Source organism: Suricata suricatta, chromosome 3 (assembly GCF_006229205.1).
Source record: "Suricata suricatta isolate VVHF042 chromosome 3, meerkat_22Aug2017_6uvM2_HiC, whole genome shotgun sequence".
Classification (NCBI taxonomy): Eukaryota; Metazoa; Chordata; class Mammalia; order Carnivora; family Herpestidae; genus Suricata; species Suricata suricatta.
Genome location: NC_043702.1, coordinates 81,023,353 through 81,040,399, shown reverse-complemented (window position 1 = coordinate 81,040,399; position 17,047 = coordinate 81,023,353). Strand labels below are relative to the sequence as shown.

Sequence of the window (17,047 nt, the reverse complement as noted above, 5' to 3'; positions counted from 1 at the left end):
CATTTTCTTAACCATACTAATATTTATATCTTCTGTCAAATAAGTAAAAGTTTTCATTTTCAGGAGTCACTCTTGCTCTCCTTTTTCCTACCCACCCCCAGTGTTTTCTTCTAAAAGTTAAATGCTCTATTATTATGGTTGAGCTCTTTATATATTTTTAGAACCAGTTCTTACCTCAACAATAAAATTTCCAAATGACTTATCTACCATTTTTCACTATAACTAATATTCCTCTGAGGAGTACATCCTACGGGTCTGATTGTGCTTTCTTTTCTTCTCTTTCCTTATATATCTTTTTTATAGCCTATGAACCTTTTATAACTGATACCTTAATTTTTCTTTTGTTTTATGACATTTTCAGTTAGGATTTCTTTGATTAATTTGTATCCTTCATTATATTTCTTCCTTTCATTCAGGATCTTTGGTGATATATCTATTGCCATTTTTAATTCCAGTTTCTGTTTTCACTCTTCAGGTTTCTTACAATTTAACTTCTCCTTGATTCATTTTTGGCACATTCCTTAGCTTGATTTTTCAGCTTACACATTTTGCCATTTGGCTATATCCATTTGACACTTTCACACGAACTAGCGAGTTCTTTATTTCAATAATAATTTTTATTTTATACTCAGATGTCTGCTTGTGTCTTCTTTAAAGTCATCTAATGCTGTTTTTTTGTGTTTCTTTAAGAATATTGTCTGTTTAAAATTTCTGTCTTTCCCACACCATTAACTCTGCTTTCTCGGTGGTAGGTTATTCAGTGTACTCTCTTCCTTTTATAGTCTTTGTGATCCTGAGATGTCTTATTGACGCACTTTCTGCCTTCATGTTACCCTGCAAGTCTTAGCTGTATGTTGGGATGTGGGGAAGAGAACATAAGCTTTGGATTCCTCCCTTCTAGCAGAGTTAGGGGAATAAAAGGGAGTGGAGAACCTCAAGGCAAAGCCCTACCATTGTTAGAGGAGGTGTTTACCTCTTCTCTTTCACATCCTACCAGGCTGCTGGAGGTTCCGCGGATACTTCCCAGGGCCTCTGCCCCAGCGGCAGGTATTTCCAAAGTCTTCTGTGGATTGTAATTATCTAACACACGGTGCAGGATGAGCTTTGGGAGGAGGAAGCACTCAGGGGCTGACCTCTGTGCATGGTTTTTTGGGGTTTTTTTTTTCTTTTTATAGCATCCGCCCCTGCCCCAGCTAGGTTTCAGTCTTTAAAGGTGCCTGATGTGCTTTTAGCAATTCTGGACTAGCGTGATGGCTTGCTCTAAGGTAGAATGGGACTAGCAGCATTCGGGCACTAGGGGGCAAAGAAAAAGGAACAACTGGCAAGTCCCTCACCACTATATCTTCTGCTTTTGATACCTAGCTATTTTCTAGTTGAAGTGTTGTCGCCGTACTACAATGGCAGCTGTCTTACTTCTGCCTTTCTTGAGGATTTTCACAACAGCATGAGACTTGCATGCTTATGACTGCTTTTTGTAAATATTTTTGAAATCTGTCATTGAGTGTTTAAAATGTTTGTTCATTCTCTGTTTGTTCATAGTTTTATGATCTATGAAGAACATCTTTTTTAATTGTCCAGGGAGATTGACAAATGAAGAAAAAGAAAAAAGATTAACATTGATTGTAGCTTTTTTCCAAAAACACACATGCATGTACACAGACAATGCTATTATCCTCACTGTTACATGGGAAATTACTCTGTTAGCTTAAGTTGTAAACCTCAAGTATTTTGCTGTAATAACATCACTAATAACTTCTGCTATGGACAAATGGAATCCCAAGACCGTTTCCTTTTAAAATATTACAAATAACATTGTCCAATTTAAATCAAGTCCTACATATTGAGTATCTTTAATTATTTTTGAACTAACTATAATTGTTAGTTAAGATTTTGGATTTCTTTTTTCACTTTGAAAACTCTACATGTATGTAATACTGAATTTTAAATTCTATTGCTCCATGGGTTTTCAGTTAGCAACAATCGCACCTCCGATAAACCTCACTGGCTATGGTACAGCCACTGCGCAAAGCTCCTTCATGTGTTTTAAGGGTGCTCCATTTTAATCTACAGGATAGATCTCATCCTAGCTTCTGGAAACATGTTTATATTCATGCAAATTATACTAGCACATTCTTTCCCCCCAAAAGTGTATCTTTTGCTTGGATTTTACAAATAACCATTGTTTGTGACTTTGTTATAATTTTGTCCCAATTACTTTAAATAGAAATAAATAGATGGAGTTGGGAAGAGAATCGACCTCTCAAACATGTAGAAAGAGATTTACTGCATCTTGTGGAGACTGCTTAGCTGGAACTGCTCTCTCAATGGAAGGGAAAATTAAAAAAAACCAAACAATCAAGAATTATCTTCTCTTGCAGAGATGTGTCAAGTAAAATGTGCTAAGAGATGTGGTAAAGAATGTGAAGGATTAAAAATAATGCTGGGCTGTTAGTGTTTTCTTCCCACTTTTGTTTACTCCTCTTGAATTATGCTTGATATTATTTGGGTATCAAGTTTTCTTATGGGTTGCAGTGAAGTCAAAATATATTTTACACAAATAAAAGAAAATATGGGGGAAAAGGCAGTGAAAACATGGCTCAGGGATAATATCCAAAGCTTATTTGTTTGTGAGATTCGGGGGCTTTGTAACTTAGAAAGCTCCTTGTGATGTATTAATTAACTGAAAACAGGAACGTATTGTGTCTAAACAGTGCATATATTGCAAGGGTGCCGTGTGCTGGGAGGGCCTGAGCAGGCAATTGTGTTGTGAAACCACAATGAAAAGTCTCAGGCAGAGAACAGCTTTCTGAAAATTGCACCTTTTGATGTGTTGGTGACACGAAATTGATGGAGTTCTGTGGAATAATGACTTCCAACATTAATCTTTCCTTTCCTCAAACAGGCAGTATCTTGAGGTGCTCGTTAGGTCTCATATGAAAGAAGATTTAGCAAATGCCTTTTTTTTTAACCTTTCACAAAACTGCTAAGTATTTGTGATATACATGATTACTCTGCTTGGGGGTTATCAAGAGCTGGTAAGTCTGGGGCGGGGGGGAAGCTGGTCAGAATAACACCACTTGACTCTGGAGAATCTCCACTCCACTGTGTGGTTTGTGGTACACACTAACAGTACTGACTGAGCCTCTGGTATTAATTTAATCTCAAAAGCAGGGCTTTTAGGTTTGATCCATTGGCCTTCTCTTCACTACCTTGCAGCCAAAAGCTTTCTTTTATAATGGCTGGAATTCTAGTCTTCTGGGGTGCCTCTGATGTCATGACTTTTAGAGGAACAACCCCAGAAATGGTATAATGCAGAGAGTACAAAGACCATGCTTTCAGTTTCTGTGCATATACTAGTTAGTTGCCAAGAGTTTTCAGACCCGCTTTAAGGAAAATGAGTATTTGTGTATTTTTAATGTTTTTACAGGGAATTCAATTTTCTTTTCCATTTGAGCATTTATGAGAAAGGTATATAGGTGCAAATGACCTTCCCTAGCTAAAAAGATTGCATAGCTGTTAAGTGAGTCAACATACCTACCATCAAAGCATCATTAATGAAGAACTAGATGGTTAAGTTCATGTCTTTCCTTATACTGTAGTTTTAACACACATTGCAATAGATGTTTGAATAAGAAAACCACTTTTGTGTGCATATCTGTGTTTCTCTCTTTGTGTGTGTGTGTGTGTGTGTGTGTGTGTGTGTGTGCAGTGTGTGTATGCACGTGCTATCACTGATTCATGATTCTCTAATAAAAAGGGCCATCACCCTATGCCATCTAGCATCTTAAGATTAATAAGGCCAAGACCAGGAATTGATTTAGTGTTAGAATGTATGAAAACGTGGAAAAGGAAGGCTTAAAAAAGCTGGCTATCAAAATTTAAAAATTCAAAGATTTTATAATGGACTAATTTTTAGATTGCTCTCTGTGCTTCCACAACAGTAGGAGAGTTTTTCTTGCCTCAGACCTTGAAAATGACCCTCCCCAGAAAGAGTTTGAGCAGGGAAGTTTCAGGAGTAATCTTTCTGCAAAGAAACGGCCTATCTGACCTAATTGTGGGGTCTTTCTCTCTCTTTTCTACCACTTGAAGAAAAGCTGCGTGGGAAGCAAAAATTCCTCTTCTCACTAGGTTTTGCACATTGTCAGAATTTATTAGCACAGTATTTTCAAAAGAATGACAGGGTTATTAGACATTTCATGGCAGAAACTCAAAAACAATTCTGCATCCTGTTTGGTCAAAACTTGTAACATTTTCAAGAACCACAGAAGCAAGTGGCCTTCCAATGCATGTGTTAAAGGCAGACCTGCCAAGATGATAGAACTTGAGTTTGAAAGAGAAAAATGGAAAGTCAAGTGTATAAAGACGTATTATGCATTAGCATGTGTGGGGGTAGATGCTATTATAATTTTTGATAAACAAAGCCTCACAAAAATTCACAAATACCTTCATTTAGAAGTTCTAACCTATGGACACCCTGCATGGAACATGGTCTGTGTCTATACCATGCCAGAAAAATTAGTTAAATATTTAAAAATAATACAAATACATTTTCAAAATGTAGTCAGTATATTAATTGATTTTTTTGCCTTTGATATGTAAAAAAAAACCTTGTCTAACCTCTTTTTTTCTGTTGACTAACAGTTTCATTGAATCAACTTGATTCATATGTATACTGTTCAATAATATGAATACAAAACAGCATCATTTATTGGCACACTAGTAGTTAAAAAGTGTTTGTGATGTAAACAGAAGCTATTGTGTTTCTTTAATGGAAAGACTTTGCTTAAGTTTTAGATTTCAGTTTTCTTTTTACCAGGTTGCTATGAGTTCCTAGTGAAATTTCTTTTATCTTCCATTCTCTGGTTTTAAATATGTTGCTTTAAAAGAAATCTGTAGGGCACCGAGGTGGCTCACTTGGTTAAACATCAGACTCTTCATTTCGGCTCAAGTGATGATCTCCAGTTCCTCGGACAGTTCGTGGGCTCAGTCCCACAAACTTGATCTCACAAAATCCCCCACCCTAGAGGTCTGAACTCTGAAACCGGGAGCCTACTTGGGACTCTCTCTCTCCCTCTCTCCTCTGCCCCTACTCCATTCTCATGTTTTCTCTCTCAAAATAAATAAACATTTTTTTAAAAAATCTATGGAAAATTAATCTGAAGAATAATAAAACAAGTTAAAATAGATGAAATACAGGGAGGCCTGAGGGGTTCAGGCAGTTAAGCATCCAACTTTTGATCTCACCTCAGGTCATGATCTCAAGGTTTGTGAAATAGAACCCCAGGTCAGGCTCTGCACTGACAGTGTGAAGCCTGCTAGAGATTCTCTGTCTCCCTCTGTCCCTCCCCGTCTCAAAACAAATAAACTTTAAAACATAGAGAAAATACAGGTGACTGTTCAGTCTGGTGGGGAAAGGAGGAAATATTTATTATGTAGATGTATATTTATATCCACATTTACATATTTCCAAGGTATTAATTAATTCATTAGACTTTTAGTAAGTACTTATTTGTCTTGACCACAAAAGAAAGTCAGTTTAATTTTACCACTATGGTTTAGAGCATAACAACATACTTATAAGTGTAGGTGAGACAGTAAGAGAAATACAGAGGTAAGATCTTAATTAATATAGAATGACCATCAGCTTATGTCTGCGGCCAAGACCCATCATATGACAAAATTATAAAATAGTTGATTTTCTTTTGTTATCTAAACTGCTGCTCTGCTAGTGAGACCCCCCCATTTATAAACAAGAATTTCTTGCTACCAACAGTGTTGTAATCTGTCAGTCCCCCTTCGAATTGCTTGTGCTTGGTTCTCACTCCATCCCATCTCTTCTACTTTGTGCTCCATTGCTTCTCACTTAGTGGTTGATGAAAAGCAATCTGATAAGCTAATTCTTACTAAGGTTTAATTACTTAACAGCTTGATTATTAAATCTCTAAGGGTATTTGGATTTTGAATAGAGGACTATTGGATGTTGTCTTAATTCAATACAATTAATGAGTGGGGGGTTTTGGCAAAGGAAGGCAGTTTGTTGGGACAAAAAAAAAGGCAACAGAGAGGAGTATTCCAGAAATATTTTGTATTTTGGAGGAATTGCAAGCAGAAAAACTGTTATATTTGGAGTTAAAATTCCATACATGCACACCATCTAAATTGTTACTTTGGGCAAATCACTTTATGTCTTTGAGTCTCAGTTTTCTCGTCTTTATAATAGAACAATTATACTACCAAGGAATACTAAGATCAACTGAGAAGTAGAAAATTCTTTATGAGGTATAAGTGCACATTGTTATTATCATTCAAGAAAAAATTAGATTTATCTACATTAAAATCATTTTTATTCCTGAGATTTTCTTCATTTAATCAAGTGCCTATAAGGACAGCTACTAAAGAGATAGCTGGATTGGTGAATAATGAAGTTTGTCTTGTGTACATATATATGAGCTTTCTAAATATATTGTTTGCATCTTAAAAGTTTCCTTAAAAAATAACAAACATGAAAGAGGAACCCGTGAATAAGAATAAATTAAGAAATAAAAATACAGTAGGCCTTAAGGATGGTTCTAGGAAAAATAAAGGTGCAAATTAATTCATAATTATAAAAACACAAAAGGAAAGGAAATGGGAATTTAAGTTGTTTATAGAATCAAAACACATGGGTAGATGTAGATACATTACTTAGCTTATATGGTATAATTAGTATACAATAAGAAGAAAGGTAATTATTTAAATCCTATTGTCAATGGTGGGACAAAAAGATACAGCATTAATGCACTATTTCAGGTAAAATAAAGTGATACAATCTACCAGGAGATTTGGGAGTACTGATAGAAATTTAACATGCATACATAACCTAATTGGTTTTGGGGTTGGGTTTTTTTTTCATTAAACTTCTGTTTTAATGTGTCTCAAAATTCTGTGACAGATTTTTGGTCAAGTTTTTTCCATTAAAAGTACAGATTTTAAAAACTAGTAACTTAAAACTGCCACACACATGCATGCACACACACACACACACACACACACACACATGCACACACAATATACAAAACCAAATGGTCCACAAAAGATTCTCTTTTCCTTCTGAAGGTTTTATGATGTATTGTTATCATTAACTAGTCATTTACTATTAAACTTAAATGGCCAATTGACACAAACAGTTCTGAGATAGTTTTCTGACCAGCAACTAAGACTGGGGTGGGAACACCTGGGTGGCTCAGTCAGTTTAACATCTGACTTCAGCTCAGATCATGATCTCATGGTTCATGAATTGGATCCCTGTGTCGGGCTCTGTGCTGACAGCTCAGAGCCTGAAGACTGTTTCAGATTCTGTGTCTCCCTCTCTCTCTGCCCCTCTCCCACTCACAGTCCCTAAAAAATAAATACACATTTTAAAAAACTATTAGAAAAAAGACTGGGTGGCGGGGATTGGACATAATATTCATATAGCTTTCTAAGCTTTCTGGGCAGACGTGGTGACCTTGCCAACTCCAGCTGCCCTCTTGCCCACTGCTTTGATGACACCCACAGCAACAGTCTGTCTCCTGTTATGAATAGCAAAATGGCTAGAGGAGGATAGTCAGAGAAGCGCTCAACACACATAGGCTTGCCAGGAACCATATCAGTGATGGCAGTAGCACCAGATTTCAGGAACTTGACACCATCTTCAAACTTTTTCCCAGAACAATGGTTAGTCTTCTTCATCTCAACAAACTTGCAAACAATTTGAGGTGTGTGACAAGTCAGCATAGGAGCATATCCAGCACTGATGTGACATGGATGGTTTAGGATAATCACTTGAACCATGAAGTTAACTGCTTCCGTTCGTGGGTCACTTTTACTGTCACCAGCCACATTGCCATGATGAACACTTTTGACAGATATATTCTTGACATTGAAGCCCATATTGTCCCCAGGAAGAGGCTCACTCAGAGCTTCGTGGGCGTTTCAACAGGCTTTACTTCAGTTGTATCATTGACTGGAGCAAAGGTTGACCCCCATGCCTGGTTTAAGAATAGCAGTCTCCACTTGGCTCACAGGGATGGTACCAATACCACCAATTTTGGAGACATCCTGGAGAGGCAGACACAAGGGTTTACCAACTGGATGAGTTGGTGGCAGAATGAAATTCAGAGATTCAAGCACTGTGGTTCCAGTGTCCTTGCCATTTTTATGGGTGACTTTCCATCCCTTGAACCAAGGTATATTATTAACACTTGGCTCTAGCATATTGTCATGATGCCAACTAGAAATTCTCATGAATGCTACAATGTCGGGGTTGTAGCCAATGTCTTGATGTAGTTGCTGACTTCTTTAATGATTTTGTCATATTTCTTCTGGCTGTAGGGTGGCTCAGTGGAATCCATTTTGTTAATACAACAATTAGTTGTTTTATACTCACTGTGTAAGCCAGAAGGGTATGCTCACAGATTTGCCTATTCTTGGAGATACTTGCTTTAAATTCACCAACACCAGCAAGAACAATGAGAGCAGCACAGTTAGCCTGAGATGTGCCTGTAATTGTGTTTTCAGTAAAGTCCCTGTGACCTGGGGCATCCACGATGGTCACGTAATACTTGCTGGTCTGGAATTTCCAGGAAATATCAATGATATCATGTTCATATTTGGCTTTCAGTTTATCCAAGACCCAGGCATACTCAGAAGCCTCTTTCTCAATTTTTTTGTTCACTCTTTTGTTGGTACCACGGCATTTGTGCCATCAGATGACCAGTAGTGGTAAACTTGCACAAGTCTACGTGTCCAATGACGATGATGTTGATATGAGAAGGCTTTTCCTTTCCAAATTTGGTTTAGCTTTAGAGGTGGTTTTCATGACACCTGTGCTCTGGCAGCAAATCCACTGGCAGCTGTTTTTGTTTTTGTTTTTCTTATAAGTATGTGCATGCACAAGGCACCTTGGTTTCTAATGGTGATTATTTAGAGACAACTGAATATCTATCTGTAGAGAAATGTTTAAAACAATTTCAAAACTGGAAAGGAGAGAATGCAACAGATAAAGTTCTGGTAAAGAACCTCCGAAAGAGCTCATGATTTTTGGGCAGAGGAACGCTGCTTGTGCGCTCACTGAAAAGTGTATGCTACTGAAGAGACTCCATAAATGACATTTTGGAAATCATTTGGGAAATGAGAGATAAAACAAGAGAAAACGGAGTAAATGCTCTCATTTACATAAAAGGGGATTTGTGGATTCTAGATTCAATAAGCATAAGTATGAGATCTATTCCACAGAACTATATCATGAATTTTCAGATATGTATGTTGTTATCATTTTGATATGTTACTAAGACATTTTTGTTTAAACTAATGTGATTTATTTTCTTGACTGATTTGTTAGACTGCTGGATCAAAGAAATGCCACACACAGCTTATATTTTTACTCAAGCAAGGCGGTTAGCAAAATCTCTGATTCTCTGGGATCACTGAGCAGTAAGGACTTAACAATCACTTAGGAAATATCTTTGGAATGTGAACATAAGACACAGAGAAAGCATCACTGCTAGTAGCATGGGCAGAATGTAAGCAACAGAGAAAATACAGGCAGTGGGCTACCATCTGAACTTTGAAATCAAACCTGAATATGAACCCAGTTTCAGAAAATGTCTTATCTATCAATGATCTGTCAATTTGGTGTTGTTTAATCTCTCTCCAGCCCCCCATTTTCTTCTTATGTCATTTGAGAATTAAAACATTGCCTACCTTAAGGTTGTTGGGAGAATTCAAGAGGACTAAATGACAGGTGCTTAGTAAGATAACCAGCATCAAGTATTATTATATTAAAAGAATACACAGAAGATATAATTAATTAGAAGCACTCAGGTAGAGTAACAGAGAGTCTTTACTTCTTATCCACAACAGTAGCAGCAGAGGCAGAAAAAATTGAATTACGATAATATCATATCATTCTGTAAGGAAAAAAGATAGCTCTTCTCAGGAAGGATGATGAGCACAGGACATTCTCTTATTGGACTAAAGAATATTGGAATTGAGACACTTACACTATTGAATATTTGCAGAAACCTTTCCTTTTTCTCTAAGAGTCTTGTATAACTTCTCGGTTTTCTTTATTTAACATTTTCTACAAGTACACTTAAAATAAATATTCAATATCTAAGATAAATTCAGAATACGTATTTCTTGTCTCCTAAGAGAGTCTAACATAATTACTAAATAAAAACTCAAAAAGATGAATTAACAAAATAAATATATCCAAACTAACAAAATAAATATAAAAGGGTTAAAGGTATTGCCATCACATCTTTATGCAGGGTCCTCAACTTCTTGTGACTTTCTTATTGTTGTCTATATATAGATAAAATTAGGGCTATGGTGATTTTAAACAATGTAATTAAGATAAAATGATTAGTATGGTCATTGGCTAACAATGAAAAATCATGGGAATGTGGTTTTCATTATTATCATATGAAGTAATTATTATCAGATGAGGAAATTATTTAATAAACACCTACTATTTAGAACAGAGAGGAATGATTCATTTAAAACTCTAAATATTGTACTCAATGTCAAGTGCACTATGATCCGAGAACATGAAAACACCATGAAATAGATCATTTGATCTCTTATTGTATTAAATGGAAGTATTGTGTTTTCACTAAGAGAAATGATATTTTACTTTATATAGTTAAGATATCATCTAGAAAATTTAGTTTTGGTAGTAACATCTTAAGAGGGACTGGGTATAGAAATAGTAAGGAAGCTGGAGAGCACTTAATGACTTTTGATTTGGGAAAGGGAAACATCAAAGGAAAAAGGAATGTTAATCTTCCAATATCTAAAGAATTCATGCTTGGAATGCACAATAAATTAGGATTAAGTAGAGAAAGTTATAGGAATCAGATTTTGCACAAACATAGAGACAAATATTTAGTGGTAGATTTGTTTGACAACTCGATGATGTTTCAGGGATTGAAATCTTCATTTTTGACCAGCTTTTAGTGATCTTTAATTCATACTAAATAAGGGAAGGCAGTACACAGCATGCCTGCTACAAAGTTCCAATTCAGGACCTAAGGCATATATTCTCAGCCAGCAAAGGATGCTTCCTCACTGGGGCCCAGGTATCCTTTCATCTAAAATCCTGATAGAATCCTTTAAGATGCATTTTAGACAGCCACTACCAATCACTTAGTATGCCATTTCTGACTAAATGATCTATCTCTAAGGTCCTTTAAATTCTAATACCTCATGATATTAGTGTTTGAACCATATTTTATCACCTAGAATACAGGGCATTATGTCCTCCATTTACTTATATCAAAATAAAGGGAATAAAATTTTCAACCAGCAATGCAATGTCTTATTTCTAACAATAAATGATTTTGAGATAATTCCCATTTCTCAACAGAACCACCAGATGGTATGTTTTCTAGACAAATCATATTTATAACAATGTATTCTTACATTTTGCAATACAACATAAAGCCTAATAATAAGATCTGAATTCTGCAAATACTAGACAAATCTGCAAGTATAACATTCTTCTCTCCTAGCGAACATCCTGTGAATTCATAAATATTTACATATTACAAGTTATAATTATGTAGCACTGGGGAAAAGGGAAAATGTAACTGTATATTTATATCTATAAGAATATAAAAGAACATTCATAAATCACAAATGTGCATTGTTCTAAGAAAAGTACCTACTGAGCTTTTGTATCTTAAGGCCAATACCTAAGACATGTCTCTACATACCCCCCATCAGCGGAATGAAAAATTATAATTGTAAGTTTGAATGACTATTGATTGCTTATTATAGGTTCTATTAATAGTTATACATGATTATGTATGAGCACATCATTGTAGGTATTTGATAATGTAGAAGGGAAAGTTTGTATTGCTATAGGGATAATCCTTTATAAGAAACTGACAAGCATGATTATAAAAAATACCGCAAAGTATGTATTTGCTCTAAAACAATTACCTAAAATAGTGCATTCACATGCTATCTTGTTCTTGCTTTTCATACTAGGCATTCTACAGTAAATTCTATATCACAGATTAAGCTGCCCACTAATAAATTTCTGCTAAATAAAAGAGAATTTTTTAGAAATCTGTGATGGATCTAACAGATTCTCTTTGAGTTATCCCAAAGCTTTAAAAAGTGAAAACTAATAAATGGTTCCTACACTTTTGCATTGTTTTCTACAATGATCATCATTTATATTCCGTTTATTAAAAATTTCATATGCTCCTTTTCTTACCATTTTCATGATAAAATATTCCAACAATGTAATTGTTTCATTACTACATTTTTATGCACATCTCCACAGGTACATTTATATATTAGAGTAAATTCAGGTCTTAAATAGTCTCACCTCTGAGGTTGACAACTCTTATGTAGCAGTGACCTCCAGTCATCTGATCAAATTTTGGGTTACTTACTAGTTATAATCAAATATATTCTCATCTCTTATTTGAGCAAATCATACAGAAATTGAATACAATTTTTATGAACACTAGCAATAAGTTCACTTCTCTGATAATTTTGACATTAAAATTCCATCTTAATAATCCCATCCTTCAGGCTTTGCAGACTCTTAAGGTATTAAAGCAAAAATTATCCTAAGCAGTTAGATTATAATGTATTTAAAGATTAGACATTTCATGTTGAATATTAACTGCTCCACTTCCCAGGAAAAGAAAACTATGCTGATTTTCTTCTTCTATAATTTATACATTTCAAAGGCCATCTATGCATGTTTCAAATCATATTGCAGGAAAACATACTTAAAATGGACTTGAATATTCTTAGAGTTTCAAAAAGTATAAGTAACAGCATATTAAGATACATTAGAAACATTTACAATTATTTAATTTTATTTCAAAATAACATACCACAGTTATTAAAAATTTAACTATAGCCAATACTTCATAGATAGAAAATTAGTTAACTAAAGTTGTTAAATTCTGTATTGAAAAAAGTAAATATGTACCCTGTTAGCTATTACGTATTTATTGAATATGCCCTTTGTAATGTGGAACGAGAGAAATTAAAGACAAATTTTAACTAGCAGATGAGAAAATGACCTATTGTCTAGTTTCTAAGGCTTAAAAAGATAATGAATTTATCTTTTATTTATTTATTTATTATTTCTTTTTACTTCTGGGAATTAGGAATGTGATCTGTTCATAAGGACAAAAGACTGTCCTATTTTGAATTTCTTAAAAAAACAAAATTTTGAGCACATTCATACATTTCAAAAGTGGTAACATAAACAAAAGTCAAAAACCTTTTTTTTTTTTTTCCCCTAAACCTTGTCTTGGTTCGATGGCCATGGTTCTATAAGACATTACAAGCATGTTCAGGATGGCACACATTTACTCACATACAATTTAAGAAGAAAAAGCGCTATAAGTGTTTGTGCCTTTCCCCCAAATTCATATTCATATATTGAAACCTAAGTTCCAACGTGATAGTATTTGAAGGTGCGCCTTTGGGAGGTGACTCGGTCATAGAGGTGGTACCCTCCTGAATGAGATTAGTGCCTGTATAGAAGAGATCCCAGAGAGGTCTTTTACCACTTCTACCATGAGTGGCCATGGTGAGAAGTTGCTATTTATGAACCATGAAGTAGGTCCTCACCAGATACTGAATCTACTGGCGCCTTGATCTTGGACAGCCTCCAGAACATGAGATATGTATTTTTTTTGTTTATAAATCATCCAGTCTATGGTATTCAGTTATAGCAGCTTGAATGAACTAAGACAGAAGGCTTGCAAAATAATAACATGTTTCCAATAGCCCATGTTTCTTATCTCTATCACTTATGATCAAAGGAAAGAAATAAGAAGGATAACTTGGATATAAAAATGGATAGAAATATCTACAAGATATACCCTTTTGCACAGTACACGTCAATGACATTACAGTAAGACTTCGGATTGCAACTAACTTGTTCTGTGAGTGTTCCTCAAGATGATCAAGCATTTCTAGTAAATTTCAACTTGGTAAATGAGAAATGTCTTGCAATACAAGTAGTATGTGATGCCAAATGTCACATGATCATGACTGAGCCAATGGTTTTCTCTCTCTCTCTCTCACTGTGGGGTTGTGAGTGATTTCCTCCCATGCTCAGATACTCAGTCTCAAGCTACAGGGTTTGGCAGATATCAGTGAATGTTGGAAGCTGTCCACAAGTGGCACTAGTGTATATTTTGTCACTTTAAAGCACCTATGGACAGTCTCTTGCTTTTTCACACAAGAGTAAGCTTAGGAATGCTTTGTTTCATTCTAGGTCCAGCTGCCTGATGATATAGACCCTTTCCTTTGCTATCTTATTGCCAGTTACATTAGATACAGTATATGATGAGTTTATTAATACTGCACTGTAGTCAACATCTGTGTGAGCATATGCAATGCAGAAAAAGGTTGAAAAGAAAGGTGGTAAGAAGAAGGAGATGATTATAGTGCAAATTAAGAAGGAAATCACCGAGAAGTACAAACAAGGAATGTGATTGGCCAAAATTGCAAGATTTTATAAGAAGTCTACATTGACCATTTGCACAATGTTAAGGAAGAAATAAGAAATAAGGGAGCTAGATGCAGCTAAAGGAGTCACAAGAATATCAAAGCAATGGCCCCATGTTCTAGAAGATGTAGAAAAGTTGCTTCTCATTTGGATAAAGGAGAAACAAATAGCAGGTGATACTGTGACCAGTAACTTTATTTTCAAGAAGGCAAAGGCCTTGTACATTGACCTGGTAAATAAACTGCCAAATATGTCAACAGAAAATGAAGACAGATTCAAGGCAAGCTGGGATGGTTTGATAACTTTAAGAGGAGAAGTAGCATCTGTAGTGCTGTGAGGCATGGAGAGGCTGTGAGTTTGGATTCTCAGGCAGCTGACGTGTTCGGTGTTGAGTTCCAGAAGCTCATGTTTTCCAAATTTTACTTTCAGTAGCAAGGTTTTAATTGCAATGATGCAGGGATTTTGGGGAAAAGATGCCAAAGTAGACCTACGTTACAGAAGAAGATAATTCAATGCCTGGTCACAAGCCCATGAAAGAGCATCTCACCCTCTTGCTTTGTGCTAATGCAAGTGCAGATTTCAAAGTCAGGCCCTGGTTCATGTATCATTCCAAGAATCTATGAGCCATCAAGAAATGCAAAGTGCAGAAAAGTTAAATGTTACATAGGGGTTCAACAGCAAGACCTGGGTCACTCCTATCTTGTTCATTGAGTGGATCAGCAAGGTCTTCGGTCCTGCAGTGAAGAAATACCTTTGGAAAAGAGTCTGCCATTCAAAGCCTTGCTGGTTATGGGTAATTGTTGGGAGCTGCGAGAAGAACCAAGATCAACCGCCTGCAGGCAGGGCAGTATCGGCCCCTCAGGCGCTGTGCTAAAACTTCAGTTTGGTTCCTCCTTTACCCCAGCCTTTATCACTTGACCCTGTTTCTTAGCAACTGACCTAGGTCAGCTGCCTTGCTTCCCACCTTTTACCCTTTAAGATGTGTGTGTTCTCTCAATAAAAGAGGCTTGATCAGAGACTTTGTCTTCCCTCCATTCTCTGTGCTCCCTGCCCAACCCCATTCTCACCCCCTCCCTCAGGAACCTGCGTTGACCGACCTGCCGGATGGGTCAGATAATATTCCTGTTCATCCTCCAGGCTTTGAGGATGACTTGTTGGAGGAGTTTGAGTTCATTAAGGTCAAGTTCCTTCCTCCCAACACCACTCCAATCCTCCAGTTTATGGATCAGCAGGTCATTTCAAACATTAAGAAGCTTTTGGTATAATAGTGTTTATACCAAAACACTATTGCAGTGATATTTCAAGGTGATCAAAGGAACAAACCTTACTCTCCAAGAGTTTTGGAAAAACGATTTCTACATTGTGAACTGTCTCAAGATTATTGACAAAGCGTGTCCTTGTGGGGAGACAATAGGACTGGCAGTGAATGAGGATAACATTCAAGAGCTGGTAAAGGAACATGGCCAGGAGCTGACCACCTATGGACTGATGGAGCTGCATTGTGAGCAACAGTAAGAGGTGAAGGTGGAGATGGTGAAGGCAGAGGAGGGGGAGAGAAAGGCAGAGCAATCCCTCATGGCAAATGAGATTAGGGAGATGTGTAAAATGTGGGAAACAACACAAAATTTTGTAGAAAATCACCACTCAAATAAGGCTGTAACAGTGCAAGCAATGAACCTTTTTAACAACAATGCAATGTCACATTTCCACAAAATCCTCAAAAGGAGACAAAAGCAAGTGTTATTGGATAGATTCCTTGTTAAAGTTGCACTGAAAGAAAAAGATTTCATTGAACCCAGACATAACATCGATACCATTAGTGATAGTCAAAGTCCTCATACACAAAAACCCTCCTCTCCTATCTCCCTCACAACAGCCATAGAGGTTTTCAAGGGTAAGTGCAGGTTAATTTCTTTATTTTTATTTTTTGTATCTTATTTACTATCCCATATTATAATAAAGTGTTTTAATCATTTGTGTCTGAGTATTTTGGGTTGTGGAATGAATCAGCTGAGTTTCCATTATTTCTTATGGGGAAATTTGTTTTGACATACCAGTGCTTTGGATTAAAAACATGTTTCTGGAATGAATTATACTCACAACCAAGGTTTTACAATATCTTATTTTGTAGCCATTAGTAAATATCTCCTATTCACCAAGCTCTATTTCTCATCCTTCCCAAAAAGATAGATAATAATTGTTCATTTTTTTACCTATACATGTGTATGCAAGCATGTGTGACAAATAGTGTAAAATCCCATTTTATATTGAGTTGGCTTTACTTCAACTATTAATTATATTGTTTGGGGGGGGGTGGCTCTCCTAAAGGTAAATTCTAAAACTAGGTTAGTGTGCAGGCTGTTTGTTTGGGAAGTTGTGACAAGAAGCAACTACATGACAAAGGGAGTGACGGAGAAGGGAAAGCTGTTTTAGTTTTAGTTTACTGTGTAGCAAACCACTCCAAAATTAGTGGCTTAGTATCATTTATTATATTTAACAATTCTGTGTGTTGACTGACTGAGATCAGCACAG

General features: G+C 36.1%; 2 pseudogenes; both read right to left on the bottom strand.

Annotated features, from left to right (window-relative positions):
* Positions 1-1,919: 1,919 nt before the first annotated feature.
* Positions 1,920-2,031, bottom strand: LOC115288736 (annotated as a pseudogene).
* A 5,428-nt stretch (positions 2,032-7,459) lies between these two features.
* Positions 7,460-16,015, bottom strand: LOC115287023 (annotated as a pseudogene).
* Positions 16,016-17,047: the final 1,032 nt, after the last annotated feature.